The sequence below is a fragment of the Micropterus salmoides genome, unplaced genomic scaffold, assembly GCF_014851395.1.
Source record: "Micropterus salmoides isolate LMB-PRFRI ecotype aquatic unplaced genomic scaffold, ASM1485139v1 Ms_hic_scaffold_1, whole genome shotgun sequence".
Taxonomy (NCBI): domain Eukaryota; kingdom Metazoa; phylum Chordata; class Actinopteri; order Centrarchiformes; family Centrarchidae; genus Micropterus; species Micropterus salmoides.
This window is the reverse complement of record NW_024040040.1, coordinates 55,134,938-55,154,588: the sequence shown is the minus strand read 5'-3', so window position 1 is coordinate 55,154,588 and position 19,651 is coordinate 55,134,938. Positions and strand designations below refer to the sequence as shown.

Sequence of the window (19,651 nt, the reverse complement as noted above, 5' to 3'; positions counted from 1 at the left end):
TGATGGAGGCTTGATACAAATCCAGCAGGAAAACTTGAGGATTAAGAGTTTGTGCTGAAAATGTTTTGACAGTCGTCATTTTATCACAGCAGTCTTTTTATTTTTCCACTGATCCAGTGTCTGCACTCTGTTTCTATACTGTGTCTGTTTCTTGTTCTTCTATGCAGACACACAGACATGTCGTATCTGTGATCTGCTGGAGCTAACGGCACTTGAAGGGTTTTAATTATATTCTCTGCAGTTTCTGAGCTATTTAATATGAAGGACTGTTCTGTTTATACAATAATACAGCTCCGATGGCCTGGTGGTGCTCGGAGTGCTCCTGATTGTGGGGGAGTGGTGAAGTTGGGGGGGTGGCAGTGGGGCTGCCGGAGGGGCCCCGGTGAGGACGGGGGATTGTTGGACTTTGGTTTGGGGCTGCACTGACCTGCCTCGGGGGTGTTTGGGGGTCTGGGGCTTGGGGCTTTGGAGCCTCTGGGGCGGGTCTGCGCGGCGGGGGGGTTAGGCCCCCCTGGACCCGTCCTGGGGATGGGCGGGGTTGTCGCTGACTCTGGGGTGCTGCCGGTACTAGAGGGGCTCTTGCTATAAAGCCCAGGGCTGGAGGGACCTGGCGTCCTTCTGCTTAGGGGGGTGGGGGACAGGACTGAATGAATGATGGGGCCAGTCAGGAATCTGGTCCCAGTGAGGAGGACCATTCTAGCCTCCCTATGACCTCCTTCAACTTTCCCCCCCTTTGGTCATGTCTCACAACATACACCCTTACAGCTCAGGGAGGCGGGCGGGCTGCAGGGCGTTTGGTGGGTGGGGCTGCTTTATTGTGGCCTCGCCCTTCTTCCTCCCCCACTGGCCGCCCCTCAATTTTAATTACACATTAGACACCGAGGACTTGGGGGGTGGGAGGGGCATGATGGGAGGCTCCACTACCTGACAGTTGTGGTGTGTCTGTGTCACAACTACCCTCCAATTTTAACTGCACCTTAGTTACCACACAACCTTATCTTTACTCCACCATACAACACTTCACAATCTATGACATGCATCCAACACAAAACAATACATTTACAGAGGCAGGCAGAGGGGTTGAAGGAGTGGGGGAGATTCTCATTGGCCTCGTGTCCTGCCCCTGGAGCCCCGGGCGTCGGGGGTGCTGTGGGGTTGGTGACGGCCTTGCCTGATCTGGGGTGGGGGGGGTGGGGGGGTCGGGGCTCCCCTGGCGTGGGGGCCCGCTCTTGACCTAGGGATCTGGGGACTCGGGCTTGTGGCTTTTGCTCATTTCTGGGCGGGTGGTGTGTCCCTGGGCCTGGGGGCCCGTTGTCTCCTCTCCTCGCCTGGGCCCTCTTCGGCAGGGGTGGGGCTCCCGCTAGAGCCCTGCATTTCAGCCCGAGCACGAAGGGCCCCGACTTATTCACGCCCCTGGAGCCGGGCTTTGGGCCACTTTTCACGTCATAGTTCACATGCGGGCCGGGCCTCGGGCCTTTTTTGGGTTATCCTTTTTATATTTTTAGACATTAATTAAAAGAAAATATGGGAAGTTGACGTCCACGATAGAAAACAAATATAGAAAGACATTTCATAACCTGTTTTTAACCTCTCTTATAGTTACACTGACATATGACTGACATGACAGTCTCACGCAGGCACACAGAAGGTTTCTCGGTGAGATGTGCTGCTCTGGTGGAAACAGCACGAGACGCTGCTACCGCAACTGCCAAGACTGGCTCGCTCTGTGTTTAGTGTCCCCGTCAGCAGCAGCAGCAGCGAACGTGTCTTAAGCCCAGCGGGAAGACTGATAGAAGAGAGAAGGACGGGCTTAAAACCTTCCACTGTGGATGATGTTCTTTTTCTCCACGATGCTCTGTAAGAGACTGTTCTAACTTTTCGTTTGATTGGACTTTATTTTCGTTTAACTGTTGGAAACTACTGGAAAAAAGAATGGCCATGTTCTTTGGTGCACTATAAGGCAAGATAACCTGCAAGTTTGTTTTTAATTTATTTAGATTGTAGGCTATTGCTCATTTCGTTTGGGAGCGCTGTTGAGAGCAGCCTGCCTGCCTCACTGTAGTATTTCAAAAATGTTGTTTTACTCACTGTGGTTTAATAAATAAACATTTATTAAACTAACTGTCTGTGTGAACAGACATGAAGTGTTTTGTAGCTAAGTAAAGTATTAGCGTTGATTTGAGAGGCTAAATTGATCAAACATGTTTTACTCGCTGTCGGCTCGGCTGCTTGGTCGTCATGTAAAAAATAAAGGTTCCATACATTTGTCTAAATTGACTTAATAAAGAAATGAAACATAACTAACAAAACTGACATATTTTAATGGCTGCCAATAGGGCAGGCTGTTGCTGTGTAATGAAAAAAATAAAATAAAATAAAAAACGGACTCGGGCTCGGACTCGGGCTAGTAACTTTGATGAACTGTCGGACATGGGTCGGGCTAGGGCCCGATTGACCGTTGGCCTGGTTCTCACGCGTTATCGCTCCCTGGCGGCAGGGAGCTTCCCGGCACGGCTTTCTGCTGTTCTTTCTTGTGGGGGAGCACTGGTCTATGTTGTGTGCGCACCGCGGTTGGTCCGGGCGCTGCTCTTTCACGGGTTACGCTTCTTGCGTTCCGTCGGCATTATGTAATTCAACTGGCATTTGGGTCGGGGCCTTCCGCGTTTCCATCGCGGTGCATCTGGGAGTCTTTGTTTTTTGTATTGATTATTATTATTTTTTTTTTTCTTTCTCCCACCCCTATTGGCTACTGGTGTTCTTGCCTGCCTGTTACAGTCGTGGCGTCCCACTCTCACTAACAACTACATTCTTTAACAGGCTTATGCGCACACACATGTAAACACACACAGACACACACAGTCTCACACATAGACACAAACAAATGTAGGTTGTCCCTGGTAGAATTATTCCTGATGCTTTTCTTTCAGTTACTTATTTAAATTAATTGTTATTATTCCAGCTCTCGTGGCTGTGCTGTGTTGCTTATTTAGTGTGCTGGACTGTTTCTTGTTTTCATTTTTCTCTTAGTTGTCTTACTATGTCAGCTGTTCATTGCTGCTGTTCGGCTGGTTGTTTTTACTATTATTATTATTTTTATTTTTTGTTTTGTTTGTTTGTTTGTTGTTGTTTTTCTCCTCCCCAAGCCCCCCTCTCTGTTCTATTGCAGGTTTCGTTGCTTTCTGCAATTGGTGTTTCCCACTGCTTTTCCCTGTTGTCCCCACCTTCCATCCCCCTTCTCTTACAGGTCTTGTCCTTTCTCTGTGCTGTCTGTTTGTGCCTCCCCATCCCCGTGTCTGCCCCCCTGTCCGGCCTGGTGACAAATCAATACATATTTAAATAAATAATAAAACATATAAAGGAGTATTTTAATACTCTCTTGTTAAAGTAAAATCTGTCTGGCACAATATGGTATCCAGGTCATCATACTCTATACCAGGCTGCTGGGCAGGACAGGTTTAAAAAAAAAACAACAAAGTTTGATTTGGAAACTCTCTCTCTGGTAGGATTTGAATGGACAGTCTTTGTGTATTTAGCAGACAGCAGCTCATTACACAGTCAGCTGCTGGGATGGCCTCCAGGTTCATTCTGCCAGTGAAGGAGAGCTCAGCAGCTTCAGTTCAGTGGAGGGATTTTATCATCACCAAGCTCAGAGAAGAAATGATGCTGTTAAACAGCTGAACTCCACTTGAGAACAACTGTTACCCATAACATGTTAATAATACAGTCTTCAGTACTAATTATACAATCAATGCAATAGATGTCATTACATGAATTTAATGGGAGATGAAAAGCAGATGCAGTGACATAATAAGATAAACACACACAAGCACATGACTGAGGTAAATCCATACGAGTGCAGTTCAACCTGCAGTGATTTTACAGCTCAGTGAACATCACGTTAAAATAAAGTTTAACAAACACAAATCAAGGCACCTGTTAATCACAATATGACATGTTCACATTACAGTCAAACACTTTTGTCCAAAGCAGTAATAATGTGCTTCATTATGTTGACACTTTGACATGTGGACAGGAGGAGCTCAAGTTTCAAACCACAAACCTTGTGATCAATGGCTGAGCAGCTGAGCTGCAGCCGCTCATGTTAATGTGCTTTTTGATGCAAAATGAACTGTGCCTTTGTTTGTTTTTAGAACAAAGTGTCAGATTTTATTATACTTTAAGTTTTATATTCTGTCATCACAGACTTTCTGGCTGTAAACTCTCAGAGACTCACTGTGAAGTCGTGGCCTCAGCTCTGAAGTCCAACCCCTCCCATCTGAGAGAGCTGGACCTGAGTCGCAACTACCTGCAGGATTCAGGAGTGAAGCTGCTGTCTGCTGGACTGGAGAGTCCACATTGTAGACTGGAGACTCTGAGGTCAGTTCATCTATTTTGCTCTAATCCAAATTTAATCCATAACAGAAGTTTCAAATTTCCTTCAGTTCTCTTGTTTTCTGCGTTTGTCTGAGCACAAATCACAACAACTCTTTTTTTGTCAGTCTGAACAGTTTCCACATTTAGTCTGAACTCAAACTGGATTCATGTTATTAAGGAAACTGTAGGATTTATCCTCACTGTGCTGTGAAATTAAATCTAATGTTTATCATTTTTGTTACAAGTTAGACACGTGTATATATAAAAATTAAAAGAAGTTTAACACATTTTCAGGAATAATGTCCTTTTATACAAAACCTTTAGAATACAGTGTTTTACAGGAAGTTATACATTTATACATAGCAGCTCAAACACACACACAGAGTGTAAAGCATATTTCCAGATGCAGCTGTTTGAAGTATCGTGTCTGATCTGTTACCGTGATTTTTCAGCTTCCCTCTCATCCTCCTCTCAGTCACTGCCTCCACACTGTCCACTTCCATCCGCACCACCTTTTAAACAGGAGCACGGCAGCCACACCGAATCCACTGAAAAATCACTTGTAAAGTTACTCACCTGTTTGAATGGCATCAGACGAGCCTGCATTGAGCCAAATTTTAGACAACGTCCCATTCAAAAATCCAAAACCATCTTATTTGGGAGCGACCCTCTCCTCCTGTTCTTTTCTCTCCTGTCTCTTCTTCAAACTACTCGTTGGAATAGCTGACTGCTAGCTTGCACGTGTGCTCTGCTGGTCTACTTGTCAGATTTTGGAGTCTTGTATCGTCGTTATTCGTCTGAAGGTGATCTGAGAACAGTTTGTCCTACAGCCTGTAAGTGAAACAGTCTGAATGTTTACAATCTGCCCGAACACAGCGTGGAGTCAGCTGTGGCCACGGTACATGCTCAGATTAACTTGTGATCCGACAGCTGTATCTACCGTCGCTCACGTCTCAGATCACTCACTCATTTAGCAAACACACACACAGACGGTGGAAGCAGGGGTGTAGAAACTAAAACCAGCTGGGAGTGGTGTAGGCCGAGGCTATACTCGTATCGTTTAATCCTATCTGTTGATCTGGTCCTTGCTAGTGAAGTAAACGGCAAATATAAAGTGTTACCATGACAACAGCAGTGCAGAAATAACTTTGAACATGGGGGCAATAAAGAACCACTTAGAAAATTGATGAGTAAGTATTAGGTCACTGCTCCTAACAGAAAACCTGTTCCTCGTGGTGATCATCCTGATATATTGGGCTTGTGTGGGGACAAAAAGTGAACGTGCTGCCGTCTCGACAAAGAGCTCCAGGATGCTTTCACTTGTTCGTGCTCAGCAGTTGTGCTGCAGTGAAGACATTTCCAGTTTGCAGAGCTCACAGAGCAACATGTTGTTGGGTCTCTGTCTAAAATTCTTTGTGATGGTCGTTTTTTTGTTCTGCAGCTCGTTCTCCGGGTGGAATCGCTGCTTTAACTGGACGCAGCACTTCACTGCGACCCGCCGACGCATGTTATGCAAATAAAGATATTTCCTAATCGATGACATCAATTTCGTGGATAATTGGGCCCAGCCCTACACCACATCATTTGATGTGACTTTGTGTTCTGACTCAGCCAGTAAACAGGAGCATAAATAATACACTACATTTGTACAGGAAGGAACTCGGTTACATTTAAGATGAAGAGAACGAGACTCTCTCTTTCCTCAGTGCACATTTGATCCAGTTAGAAGGACGACTGAGGATGAAGCTCACAGTCAGTCAGCTGTGTGTTGATGGAGATGACAGTGGTGATGAGGAGAGGCTAAATCTGTGCTTTGTGCTTTAGGACAGTGCTCTGTAGAGGAGGCCAGTTTAGCGGCTGGAGAGGTGGTGGGCTGAGGCAGCGTGAAGTCTGACTCCCGCATCAATGGAGCCATTGTTATATTCTTGGACAGCACGGCCAAAGTTAGTGATGTGGTCGAAACAGGTGAAGTGTTCAAAAGATAAAGGTACTTTAGCACCAGTCCAGAGCGGCTACAAGGTATGTTTACTGCTATAGTTTGTGTCTGAGTACATTTGAGTGTATTTAGTGCAAATTGCTAACTTTCCGGTTATGTGTTAAGCTAATGCATCGTCTTATTTTCTGTCTGTAAATTTCTGTTCAGCTCTTCCGTTGGTCTGTATGTTGCTCACTGCAAGGAAGTTCAATAAAAGACAACAGAGCATCAGTCAAGGCTGACCTTTTTTCCACTGCATAGCTACATGTTGTGTGTCAGCGGAGGCAGGTTTTCATGCTTCTTAAAGACAACACTCAGGGCTGGGAGGGTTACTTTAAACATGTAATCCAATACAATTACTAATTACTTGTTTAAAAATGTAAACAGTAATGTAATCTGATTACTTTTAGTTACTTTTGGATCACTTCATTTCCAAACAGGCAACTGAAGACAAGAGTATCAAAGATTTAAATGAAATGAAATGAAAATAAAAGCCCAGCTTGTAGAGCGGCCATTCTGTAACATTATGCAAGCACTAACGTTATACCAGGGTAAAGTTAGAAGAAGAAAACAATCAATAAATAAACCTGGACCGAGAGAAATATGTTAGCAACAGTAGCTGATTATACAATATATAATATTGTGCATTTCTTCATGTAAACAGCAAGAGTCACGTTTAATGTACGCATTGTTTGGTGCAGTACAGTTGGTAGTTTAAGTCCAGTGTATGACCACGGTTATGTGTTTGCCCTTTGACATGTTGTTTGAAGTTAAAAGAAGTGGCCATATTTAAAAAGTCAGTTGCATTAACATTGGTGGGGTCATCAACATGAATATTAAAATCGCCACAAAGAACAATTCTGTCATAATTTAAAACCAGAGTAGATAAAAATTCAGGAAGTTCTGATAAAAATCCTCCAGGCGGTTTTGGGGGCGATAAATTATAACAAATATGATGCAGCCCTCCAACTTTAAGAGTGAGAACTTCAAAGGAGTTAAATTCATCACAGCGTACTTGATGACATTTTAAATTTTTCCTATACACGCTCACTAGCCCACCACCACGACCACTGACCCTCGGTTGACTAAAACAATCATATTGAGGCGGACACAGTTCAGCTAGCTGGCTATAGTCATTCATCTGCAACCAGGATTCAGTTAAAAACATAAAATCTAGATTTTAAGATAAAAGTCTTACTTGAAAGTGATCTCACATTGAAGAAAGCCATTTTAAATGAGTTTGTTCTGGGTGCTGGAGTTGGTGCAGTTGTCCTAATCCTTAAGAGATTACTAATATTTCTGTGTGGGATGTGCACATTTCGGTTTACTGGTCTATGCGTGATGATGACAGGAATAGAAGTCTGTGGAACAGCGCTGGGAGCAGACGGCTTTACATGCCAGCAGGTGGAGACAGTTGTTGTACCCGGTGGATGAGATGCAACAGTGTCGGCCGGCACTATCCGCCGAAACAGATCCGTATCAGGGAGGAGGAGGAAGAGGAAGATGGGGAGGAGGAAGAGGAAGATGGGGAGGAGGAAGAGGAGGAGGGGGAGGCGGCGGAAGATAGTAAGACAGCTGGGCCAGAGGAGATTCTGACAGAAAGTGCAGATGTAGACATGGTTGGTGAGGAGAGCAGCCTGACAATCACTCGGCAGAAGAGAAAATCTGAAATCGACAGTAAAGGCTCAAAAGCAAAGAAGGTTACAGTCCGCAAAGACAAACAGAAGCAGACTGTGAAGGAGTCGATGGCGGAGTATGACTCCAGTGTGGAAGGCCGTTTAGATGTCTCACTGAACAAAATGACCCCATGAGAGCTGAACGAACAGATTTATGGGGTTGAGAAAATCAAACTGTTTCTACAGAAAACAAAGAATGTAAAAGTGGTAAAAGTTGAAAATTTCTTTCCAGACAAAGAGGCTTTTCTTAACTCAGTCAAGTCACAGCTGAGGGCCAAAGGAAGAGAGGGTTTAACTGAGCAGGAGGTTTACAGGTTGAGGAAAATAGTGGTGAAGATCAGACATGAACTTAATGAAGAAGATGGAGAGGAATCAAACTAAAGGTTTTCTTTTTCTCAGTCTGTGTGTGCTGTCTGGTTGTCTCCTTTTTATTTCTTCAATGAGGGATTTAAAGTTGCTTCATTGAATTTAAATGGAGCTGCAGACATCAGGATGAGGATGCAGCTATCTGAGCTGATGAAGCTGAAAAGTGTTGTTTGTCCAGGAAACACACAGCGACAGGTCCAGTGAAACTGACTGGAGATCAGAATGGGACGGGGAGGTCGTGTTAAGCTCCTTGACCTCCGTGAGCGGGGGGTAGCCGTCCTCTTTTCTAAAAAGTTTCTGCCGACTTCTTCTGAACTTAAGGAAGGCTGATGATGGTCAGAGCCAAGTTTGAGTGTTTCACTCTCACATTCATTAATGTTTATGCTCCAAATGTCGGCTCAGAGTCCGTTTTATTAATCCTCTCAGTGACACTCTGACTAGCTGTGGTTCAGATGAGTTTTTTTTTTTAGGGGGAGATTTTAATTGGACTCAGAATGATTCTTTGGACAGGAATCATGTTGAACCTCATGCTGCTTCAAAAAAGGCAATTAATGAAGTAATAAAATCACATGATCTTCCGGTCCTGCCGGGGGGGGTGGGATGGAGAAATGATGGTATAAAGTATCTAGGCGTTTATCTTGGCAAAGAAGAAATGGTTAAAAGCAACTGGGAGGGAATGATGGAGATGATGAAAGGAAGGTTGAAAAAGTGGAAATGGCTGCTTGCTCAGATGTCTTTTAGAGGAAGAAATCTAGTAATCAACAACCTTGTAGCTTCAGCACTGTGGCATCGTTTAGCTTGTATGGAGCCACCTGCTGGTTTACTCTCAAAACTACAAGCAGTTTTAGTGGACTTTTTTTGGGACAGGTTACACTGGGTACCTCAGAGGCTGCTTTTTTTACCAAAGGAAGACGAGGGGCAAGGCCTGGTACACCTAGCAAGCAGAGTATCAACTTTTACATTTACTCATTTGGCAGACGCTTTTATCCAAAGCGACTTACGTTTGAGGAACCACATACAAGCATCAACAGAGCATCAACTACAGATTTACAACAATACATACTAGTAAGAGCAGCAATAAATACTAGTAAGAGCTCACAGTACATATCACATTAATGGTGTAGATACCCTAGGGAAGGAAGTAAGAGTTAGCAAAAAGTGCAATCAATACAAGATCATTGTAGGGGATAGAAGAAGAAGAGCACAGGAAGTGTATGTTAGAGGTTAGGAGTTAGAGGTGTTATAAGAGGAAGTGTTCTCGGAAGAGATGAGTTTTCAAGAGCTTCTTGAAATTAGAGAGGGACGCCCCTGCTCTGATGGCGTGTGGTAGCTCGTTCCACCATCGTGGTGTCACAGATGAGAACAGGGACTGGGATTGCTTTGTGTGAAGGGATGGCAGAGCCAGGCGGCGTTCGTTGGAGGAGCGTAGCGGCCGAGAATGAACGTAAGTTTGTATTATGGAGTTTAGGTAGATGGGTTGCAGACCCATTAGTCACTCTGTATGCAAGCATTAGTGACTTGAATTTGATTCTGGAGGCCACGGGGAGCCAGTGGAGGTCACTGAGTAATGGAATGACATGAGTCCTTTTGGGCTGATCAAAAACCAGACGCGCTGCTGCGTTCTGAACCATTTGTAAGGGTTTCACCGAACAAGCTGGGAGACCTGCTAGGAGGGCATTGCAATAGTCGATGCGAGAGATAACCATGGCCTGTACCAGAAGCTGGGTGGCGTACTGAGTGAGGTAGGGCCTGATTTTCCTTATGTTGTATTAGAAAAGAGGCATGACCGAGAGACCGTAGCAACATGGTCTGAAAAGGACAGCTGGTCATCAATCATGACACCCAAGTTTCTCATCACCTTGGTTGGAGTGATGGTTGAGGAGTCAATTTGTAGTTTGATGTTGTGGTGGATAGATTGCTTGGCTGGAATGACCAAGAGTTCAGTCTTAGAGAGGTTTAGTTGAAGCTGGCAAGCCTTCATCCATGCAGATATGTCTGATAGACAGTCCGTGATCCGCACTGAGACAGTGGAATCGCCTGGCGGTAAGGATAGGTAGAGTTGCGTGTCATCTGCGTAGCAGTGGTAAGAGAAGCCGTGTGAGCGAATGATCGGCCCCAGTGAGGTGGTGTAAATTGAGAAGAGAAGGGGCCCAAGCACTGAGCCTTGGGGTACCCCTGTGGAGAGGCAGTTGGAGGAAGATAATTGTCCTTGCCACAAAACATTGTAGGAACTCCCCGAGAGGTAGGATTCGAACGACAGGAGGGCTTTACTCGAGATGCCCATTGCTGAGAGACCGGATAGCAGAATCCTGTGGCTGACTGTGTCAAAGGCAGCTGATAGGTCAAGCAGGATAAGAACTGAGGATTGGGCTGCAGCTTTAGCTGACCTTAGGGCTTCTGTTACAGACAGAAGAGCCGTTTCAGTAGAGTGGGCACTCTTAAAACCAGACTGATATGGATCTAGGAGGAGGGATTCTGAGACCTGTTTGAATACTTGCCCGTTCAATAGTTTTGGGAAAAAAGGTAGAAGAGACACTGGTCGATAGTTCTCAACTTGAGTTGGGTCAAGTGAGGGCTTTTTGAGCAAGGGTGTAACCTGAGCCCTTTTGAAAGTGGTCGGGAAAGTTCCTGAAGCCAGAGAAGTATTTATCACATGAGTGATTGTCGGGACCACAGTAGAAGATATGGCTTGGAGGAAATTCGTAGGAATCGGGTCCAGTGGGCATGTAGTTGGAAGGCTACGGGTCAAGAGTTCTGATACTTCGCTCTCTGTGAGAGGAGTAAACGTTTCAGTTTGCACAGAGATATCTGACTGGTTTTAAATACCCAGTGTGGAAAGAGTTTGCAAGCAGCATTTTAAGGAGAGCAGACAGGTTAGGACTTGACACTGCTTTGTTTTTAATGGATGTTGGTTATTTAAATCTGTCTGTAGCGACTGATTTTTATAAGGGAGTTTTTAAGGCCTGGCACCTTTTTAAGAAGAGACGGTTGGAGCCGTCAGTCTCCCTTTACTGGTTACTGAACGAGCCTCTGATCGGTGGATCCACAATGGACATACAGGACAGTGGTACACCAGGCCTCCATCACACGCTCCGCTCTGCTGGCGCTACAACTCTCAGACGGATAGTGGATGTAGCTGGACCTGGTTTTATGAACACTGAGGCTGTGGCTGCACTGATTGGACTAAAATCTGTGTGTCACGTGAGGAACATTGTGAATGGTTGGACTAACAAACTAACAGCAGCGGATAATGAGCTGTTGAGGATGTACCGGAAAGATGAGGAAGCTCCGGACGAAGAGGACCCTTTTCCGGAGTTGGGACTGGTACCCGACCTCGACTGTTCATTGTTTTTAGAGTGCAGCAGACTGGGGGAACTGTTTAATGTGTTGGGGTGCTTGTTTTCTTCTTTTAATGAAGTGTGGTCTAACACTGCTTTTGTTTTTGGAGCAGGTTACAGGAAGACCAATGCAACAAAGTGGCAACTGTTAAATTTTATTGTAGCAGAAGCCAAACTGTCCATATACATGAGTAGAAGGACAGCTGTGTGGAGACGTAGTCCCTGTGTTCACCTCTCTGGTCAAAGCCAGAGTGTTAGTGGATTTTAAGTTCCATCAGCTGATGAACAGCTTGGATGTGTTTGTACGTCAGTGGTGTTATGATGATGTCATCTGTTCTGTGGTGGATGAAGAAGTCAGTTTTAGTCGTGTTTTCAGCTAATTTGATGTTTTTATTTGTGTGGAAGTGTTTTCTTTTCTCTAAATGTCAACCGTTTGATTCTCTGACTTATTGAATGTTCTTATGTTTGTGAATCAGTGATGTTTTATTAAAGTGAAACCTCTCTCTCTCTCTCTCTCTCTCTCTCTCTCTCTCTCCTTCTCTCTCTCCTCTCTCTCTCTCTGTCTCTCTCTCTGTCTCTCTACCACTTTTCAACACAAAGTGAATCCCTTGCTGCTGTCAGTCATTTAAACGTTTCCATGCTCGCAGTGATGTCACAGTTAATATTGTGGGACATTTATGCAGCAAAACAAATAAATGGAGTTAAAAACATGACAGGTCAGACAGAGGAAACTCTGCAGAGGAAACTTTCAACTTTTAGTGTCTGAAATGTTTGGACTCTCTGATGGAGCTCAGGACTGATCAGGAGGACGGCTGCTTTACTCCAAACAGTGTCAGCAAGCTAACACGCTATTTAAGAACAGTCCGTGTTGATGCAGTCTGCAAGTAGAAGGATCCGTCAGAACCAATCATCAGCTGGCAATCTGACAGCTGACTTAACGTTTCATCCACAGACTTAGAAATAATAAAACAAACAGACGTAACGCTCTCCCTGATTATCAGCTTCTATTCCACATCATGTTTTTAAAGAAATGATAATAAAATAGATCAATATCAATATCAATAAATAATGTCTATTTCAACAATCAGACAATAACAAATATTTCCATTTTCTAAACTTCTACATTCTAAACCTTCTTCAGCTCTGAACAGATTATTAAAAACTGAATGATTTCAAGCAGGAACATTGTTTCTAACGTTACATCATTTATTCTTTATTCAGATTGTGGGGCTGCAGTTTGTCAGAGATCAGCTGTGCTTCTCTGGCCTCAGCTCTGAAGTCCAACCCCTCCCATCTGAGAGAGCTGCACCTGAGTGACAGCAAGCTGCAGGATTCAGATGTGCTGCTGCTGCTTTCAGACTTTCTGGAGAGTCCACACTGCAGACTGGAGACTCTGAGGTCAGACACCATTTTTTCCTTCTGTGCTGAGATTAATATGATGTGAAAGTTGTGGTGACACTAAAGTGCAGACATAATGCTGATATTATACTGATCCACACTGAGGATCTTAATGCTAAAGTCTCTTTTCTTCTTCAGTGGTTTAGTCCATTGACTGTGGCAGAGCAATGTTGAGCTCCACATTTAAAATCTTAATATAACAAGAAACATCTCCACTGGATAATTCACTCTGAACCTCTTTGTTACGTCCCGGCTCGATGTGTAAAGAAAGCAACATAAACTGGATGTTTTTGTTGAAAAGGTGTTTAATTGGAAAGTGAGAGTTTAACACAAATGTAGAACCACAGTAAAGGGCCTTCTGGGTTCTGCTTAAACCATAAAAACAAGAGAACAAAAAGAGGTCTCCACTAAGAGAGACAGTGTGGTGTCCGAACAATAATGCTGCGATGATGTGTTGAGAAGAAATCCGCTTGACACTGTTCTTGATCATAAAAGTTTATTACATCAAGGAATTCAGCATCAATTACAAGCTCTGCAGCAGCTTGGAGAGTGACCCAGCCAGATGGCCACTCTGTCTCTCTGTACATCGAACACAGCTTATATAGGACATGTTTAGGTATCTGCCAAATACCATATAAGGGCACAGTGCTGTAGGATAAGTGAAAACATCTGTTAGACACCATAGAAGGGTTCAGTCCCTTCATACACACTAATCTCTACTCCCCCTAACACTGGGTCAGAGGTCAAATTCCATAGGAGGGTTCACTCTTTACACACCCATCAATCATTACTCCCCCTTAAGAGTTCACTGAGCCTCTCTCCAGCTGCTAGAGTGTTATTTTAAACTGTAATGGTCAAATGCACATATGTTATACCCCCCTACGAGACTTAATTGAGTCTCGAAAAACAAAAAGAGATCAATTTCTCCAACACATACTTCTTACAATATTATATAACGAAAAACCTGTCCGGCAGCCTTCATTCCAAATTCCCTCCAAGACAATCTAGACAGGAAAATTTTCTCACGGCCCCTCTGCCTTAGGCGGCCACGCATGGTACTCCAGTCCAATTAATAAAAGACATCTTTATCAGTCAATACAGAAATACGGTTTAGCCAATACATGTGAAAACCTCAGGAAATTAAAAAAATCAAAACAATGTCCGAATTCAGGCTGGTCAACCCATCGGACCCTCCAACGGACCTTTCCCTGCCTAGACCCTATATCCCTAAGCATCAAGAAAAAGAAAAAAAACTGAGGTCCCCAAATATTAACTCGCATAACTGAAAGTATAAGTCTTTACACAGTTAACACAAAATGATTGTTAATTAAGTATTATTCATTCACATATGTATTCATATCTATATCAAAGTAGACATAGGAAGGTATTCCACTGCAGCTCCTCAGCAGTGTCGATGCAATCCAGACGTTTCCACACCGTCCTTGTCCAGAGTCCATTCATATTGTCCTTGTTTGAGTATTTGAATCCCCATCTGTACATCCCCATATACTCTGGAAGAAAAGAAAACACCAACCAGTATCTTGTTGCAAATAACAAAAATTAAAAAAACCTCAATGTATGAAATATAAAGTAACATTAAAATGGATATCTTTCCATCATTACTTCATCTGGTTCCACTTCATCATCTCCACACATAAATCAGCCATAGTTAACAAAGGCATCTGAGTGTTCTCCCCAGGCATTACCACTCCAACCCATCTCAATATCATAGCTTTTGCAAAAGTCAATAGCACCGTACAAAAGCAAAACATCAAACACAGCGCTACAAAGGCTGCTACCAAAATCTGAACCACCTCTGCTCCCACTGGTCCTAACTGATTTTGTAACCAAGTATTTGCTGACCATCCAGCTCCCTCAGATTGACCAAACGCATCCCTTATACTCTTTAATGCATCTATAACACTAGTGATATTATCAGAACTATCGGGGATCAAAGTATAACAACCGTCTTCCGTCAAGTTCATAGCCACACACAAACCTCCTTGTTTGGCTAAAATATAGTCAAGAGCCATGTCATGTTTCAACAATGTCAATCTGTGACTTCTTTGAGTATTTGACAGAAGATTAAACCCTCGTATAGTTTCATTTGCAAAACCCCATTAATTTTTTCACAAATCCTTTGACTTTGTGGGTGATAAACTGCTCCAAGATGTTGTGTGATTCCCAATTTTTGCAAAAAAAAATTTCATTGTTTTATCCACAAACTCTTTCCCATTATCTGATGATATTCAATCTGGAAGTCCCCACCTGCTTATGACTTCTCTACACAAAAACTTGGCAACCGATTGAGCGTCTTTCCGCTTGGTTGGACAGGCCTCCGGCCATCGTGAAAATCTATCCACAACCACTAGCATGTATCTTTTCCCTTCAACTGGTTTTATCATATCGACAAAGTCAACAACTAACTCACGCATAGGACCCCTTGGGGTGGGAATGTAACCAGGAGGAACAGTCACACCCCTGCGGACATTATTTTTCAGACAGATTGTACACCTGCCTATGACATAATCAATCTGTTCAAGCAAATATGGTGCCCAAAAACCATACTCCTTTGTGATTTTTCTCCTAACCTCCCCCCTGGCAACATGAGCTAACCCATGTGCTTCCTGAATCATCAAACCTAACAGGTCCAGAGGTGCTACTATCAGTCCCTCGTGATTTCTCCAAAGACCCGTAGAATCCTTAACAGCACCTCGGTCCAGCCACAACTGTTTATCAATCATAGAAGCAGCTTCCTGCATCAAAATCACTTCCTTAAGCGTAATTTGTCTTCCAAGTCCACCCCATGAGTGACCAGAAAAACCTTGCCCAATTGTCAGCTCCTGTGACAGCTTTTGCAGCTTCATCAGCAGCTTTGTTCCCTTGTGTCACTCTTGACACATCTGTTTTATGAGCTGCACACTTAGCTATCGCTATCTCTTTAGGCCTCATCATAGCATGCAACAGTTTTATTATTTGTGCGTGATGTTGTATCGGAGAACCATCCGTTTCTTAAACCCCCGACCTTTCCACACTGCTCCAAACAAATGACATACATTATGTGCATATGCCGAATCAGTATATATTGTCACTCGCTGCCCGTCTGCTAACAAACACGCTTCTGTTAGCCCCACAAGTTCTGCAAGCTGTGCAGACGCAGGCTGTGGTATTACTTCAGCTTTTTCAACAACAAATCCCGTTCCTTGAGCTTTTACTACTGCATAGCCAGCACACAATTTATCTCCCACACGATAACAAGACCCATCAGTCCAATACTCCAGGTCTGCCTCACGTAGTGGAAGGGCTTGCAAGTCTGATCTAAGCCTTGAGTATTTCTCTGCCTCTTGAACACAATCATGTGGCTCACCATCCTCTGACGTTGGCAAATTCTCGGCTGGATTTACCGTATCACACCTTACCAGGGTGACATCCTCCTGCTCTAAGAGCCTATGATAGTCTCTAAGCCTTGGCATAGTCAATGTGTATTTTCCCCTAGTTCAGAGATTCCTGAGACTATGATGGGTAAGAATTGTCACTGGGTAACCCCTCGTAACAGATGATGCTTTGTCATACATTAAATAAACTCCACCATTGCTCTGTAGCACAGTGGTAGCCCTAATTCCACTTCTGAATATGCAGTCGAATAATAGGAAATAGGTTGAGGATTCGACCCTGTACCCGTCGGCTGACAAAGGACTGCACATGCATATTTACCTCCAGTGGAATTAGACACATACAACAAGAAATTCTTAGAGTAGTCTGGTAGTGTGAGCGCTGGCGCCTCCTGTAACCTCTGTTTGATTGTTTCAAATGCCACAAGGCCTTCCTGTGTCCAGGACAGATTGCTGTGAAGTTGAGCGTTCCCAGTATCCTTAACCATAGCTCTCAAAGGTCCCGTCAAACTAGAATAATCCTCAACCCATGCTGAAGAATAACCAGCAATACCAAGAAACGTCAACATCTCTCTGACAGTTCTGGGCTTTGGAGCCTTACGAATAGCCTCCAATTGACAATCAGAAATGCTTCTGTGTCCATGCGTTATTGTCTGACCCAAATATACAACCTTCTCCTGGCAATATTGCAACTTCTTTTGTGAGGCCTTATGCCCCTTTTCTGCCAATATTTGTAGCAATTTAATTGAGTCTTTGTGACATGTTTCTTCATCTTGTGAACAGATCATAATATCGTCGACATATTGAATCACAGTACTCTGCAATATCTGATCTATCCCTATCAAATAATCTTTCAATACTTTGTTAAAAATATGAGGACTGTGTTTAAATCCTTCAATCTCTCATACTCATAAACTGTCCTTTATATGTGAATCCAAATAAACCCTGACTCTCTACACTAAAGGAACACTAAAAATGCACCACACAAATCTAACACCGTGAAATGTGTTGCATCAGGAGGATTTGGGCTAACAAAGTATGTGGATCCGGAACTTCTGCTGGAAAATCAGTTACCACTTCATTTACTGCTCTCAAATCATGAACCATACGATAAGTCTCATCAGGTTTCTTCACAGGCAACAAAGGCGTGTTACTCTGAGGATTTGTTGTCATCTTCAAAACACCTGCTTTCAAAAGTCCTTCAATTTGTGGTTCGATTCCTTGAATTGCTTCATCCTTCAATGGATACTGATACTTCCAAGGAGGTCTAGCTCCTGGTCGAAGTTCTACTTTCACTGGTTGGGCTGACTTCACAAGTCCAATATCGGTACTGTGTTGAGACCACAAAATTCTGGAACTTGTCGCAACATCTCCTCTTTCATAGAATCTGAGTCCATCTTGGCACTACAAATAGATTCATGTGTCATCCGTACAGCTTGTGGCTGTCCTTGTCCTTTAGCTGAAATCATGATTTTGACGAATCGCTGATCTGTACTCCTCCAAATTGCCAAATTCTCTTTCATCGGTACAAAAACAGCTTCCTCTGCTTCTGTCATCATTTCCCCTATGTGTTTCTGCTCATAGTCTTCAGAAACCAACAAAGTCACATGTGGCACACTCTTCTCAATTTTGAATTCTTTCTCCAGATAATCATCAGTGTTTACCTTCATAGCTGCTCCTTGTGGTCCCAAAATTATGCAACATGAGCTTAGTTGAATTCCCTTTGGTTGATGAGCCAACCATTCCTCTGGGTTTGATTGGGCAGCATTCTTGAAATACTTGAGCGTACAATGGAATGGATATTCTGGAAGTTTCGCATCTGGCATGTTCGCCACAATGAATTTCTCCCATATCTTAGCCGGCTCCAAGAAATCTGCACTGAGATTTCCAATCCAAATACTGCAGAGGACTCCATCTCTGTTGTCATCAATAGTTGGTGGACCATTTCTTTTGGCACTTCTATCAGACAGCCATCTGGTGTACATTTTATTGTGCAGTTCAATCTACACAAAGCATCTCTTCCCAATAGAGCAATAGGTGTATGTTCTGATACCAATATGGGTATTGTAGTTTTCTGATTTTTATAGCAGAGCTCAATTGGTTCCGTGAGAGGAATCAGCTGCTTCACTCCCTCAAACCCGATTGTCCGAATCAGTTGATTGGACATAGGAAGATGTGTACATCTTCAGGCCGAACACAGGTGAAAGCCGCTCCGCTATCCGCCATTACTTCCAATGGTCGGTTATTTACTTTCACCTCAATTGTTGGATCTCTTTCCGGCCCTGATGCTACCAGCTGACACCCCCCTTTCGGATTTTCTGGGCACCTCTAGAATCCTGGCTCCCCCTGTGAGGGTTCACCAGTCCTCCAAGCGACCTTGACTGGCCCCTGAATCCTCCTCTGAAATTTCCTCCCTGAAATTTCCTCCTCTGAAATTTCCTCCTGAGCTATTGCACTCACGGGCAAAGTGACCAACCTGTCCACAATTGTAACACACTTCTGGAGATTGCTGAAAGTATGGATTAAATCCTCCTCTTCTTGAGCTTCCTCGTCCTCTTCCTCTCCAATTCTGCATCTGTCCATAAACTGGCTGTGGATATGAAACAACTGGAACCACTAGTGGTGGTTGGGGCAATTGCGGTTGTTCCTGGCTTGACTGAAGCTGTGGTGGTGATTGTTGCTTTGGTAAACACTGCTCCTCCATAACCAAAGCCTGTTTCTTCTCCTTCTTCTTATTTTCCACCAGTTGTATTTGATTGAGTTTCCTGAGAGTCACTTGGTCCTGTTCTTTCTGATCATGTTCCTTTTTCCTATATAGATCCACTTGATGGGCTATATGATCTGTATAGACTCCTATTGCCATGCTTCCAAGTCCAACCACCTCTGCCAGTTTGCTCCTTACTGGTGGGGGCAGCCCCATCTGTAGTTTAGCTCGCAAAATTGACCGCTCCATTTGACTCGCCTCTGGATCATTTCCTGTGATATTTCTCCACACCTGATGAGCTCTCGACACATAGGCTCTCGGATTCTCTTCTTTTCCCAATGATCAATCAAGATATTGTCAGGATGCACATTTGTGGAAACGTGTCTTTCAGTGCTCTCCACAGTCGATTCCTACTTGCAGCGAACAAC

The 19,651-nt window shown here is 43.8% G+C and overlaps 1 pseudogene; it reads right to left on the bottom strand.

Annotated features, from left to right (window-relative positions):
* Nucleotides 1-19,651, bottom strand: part of LOC119886767 — a 206,554-nt pseudogene that overhangs the window by 74,501 nt on the left and 112,402 nt on the right.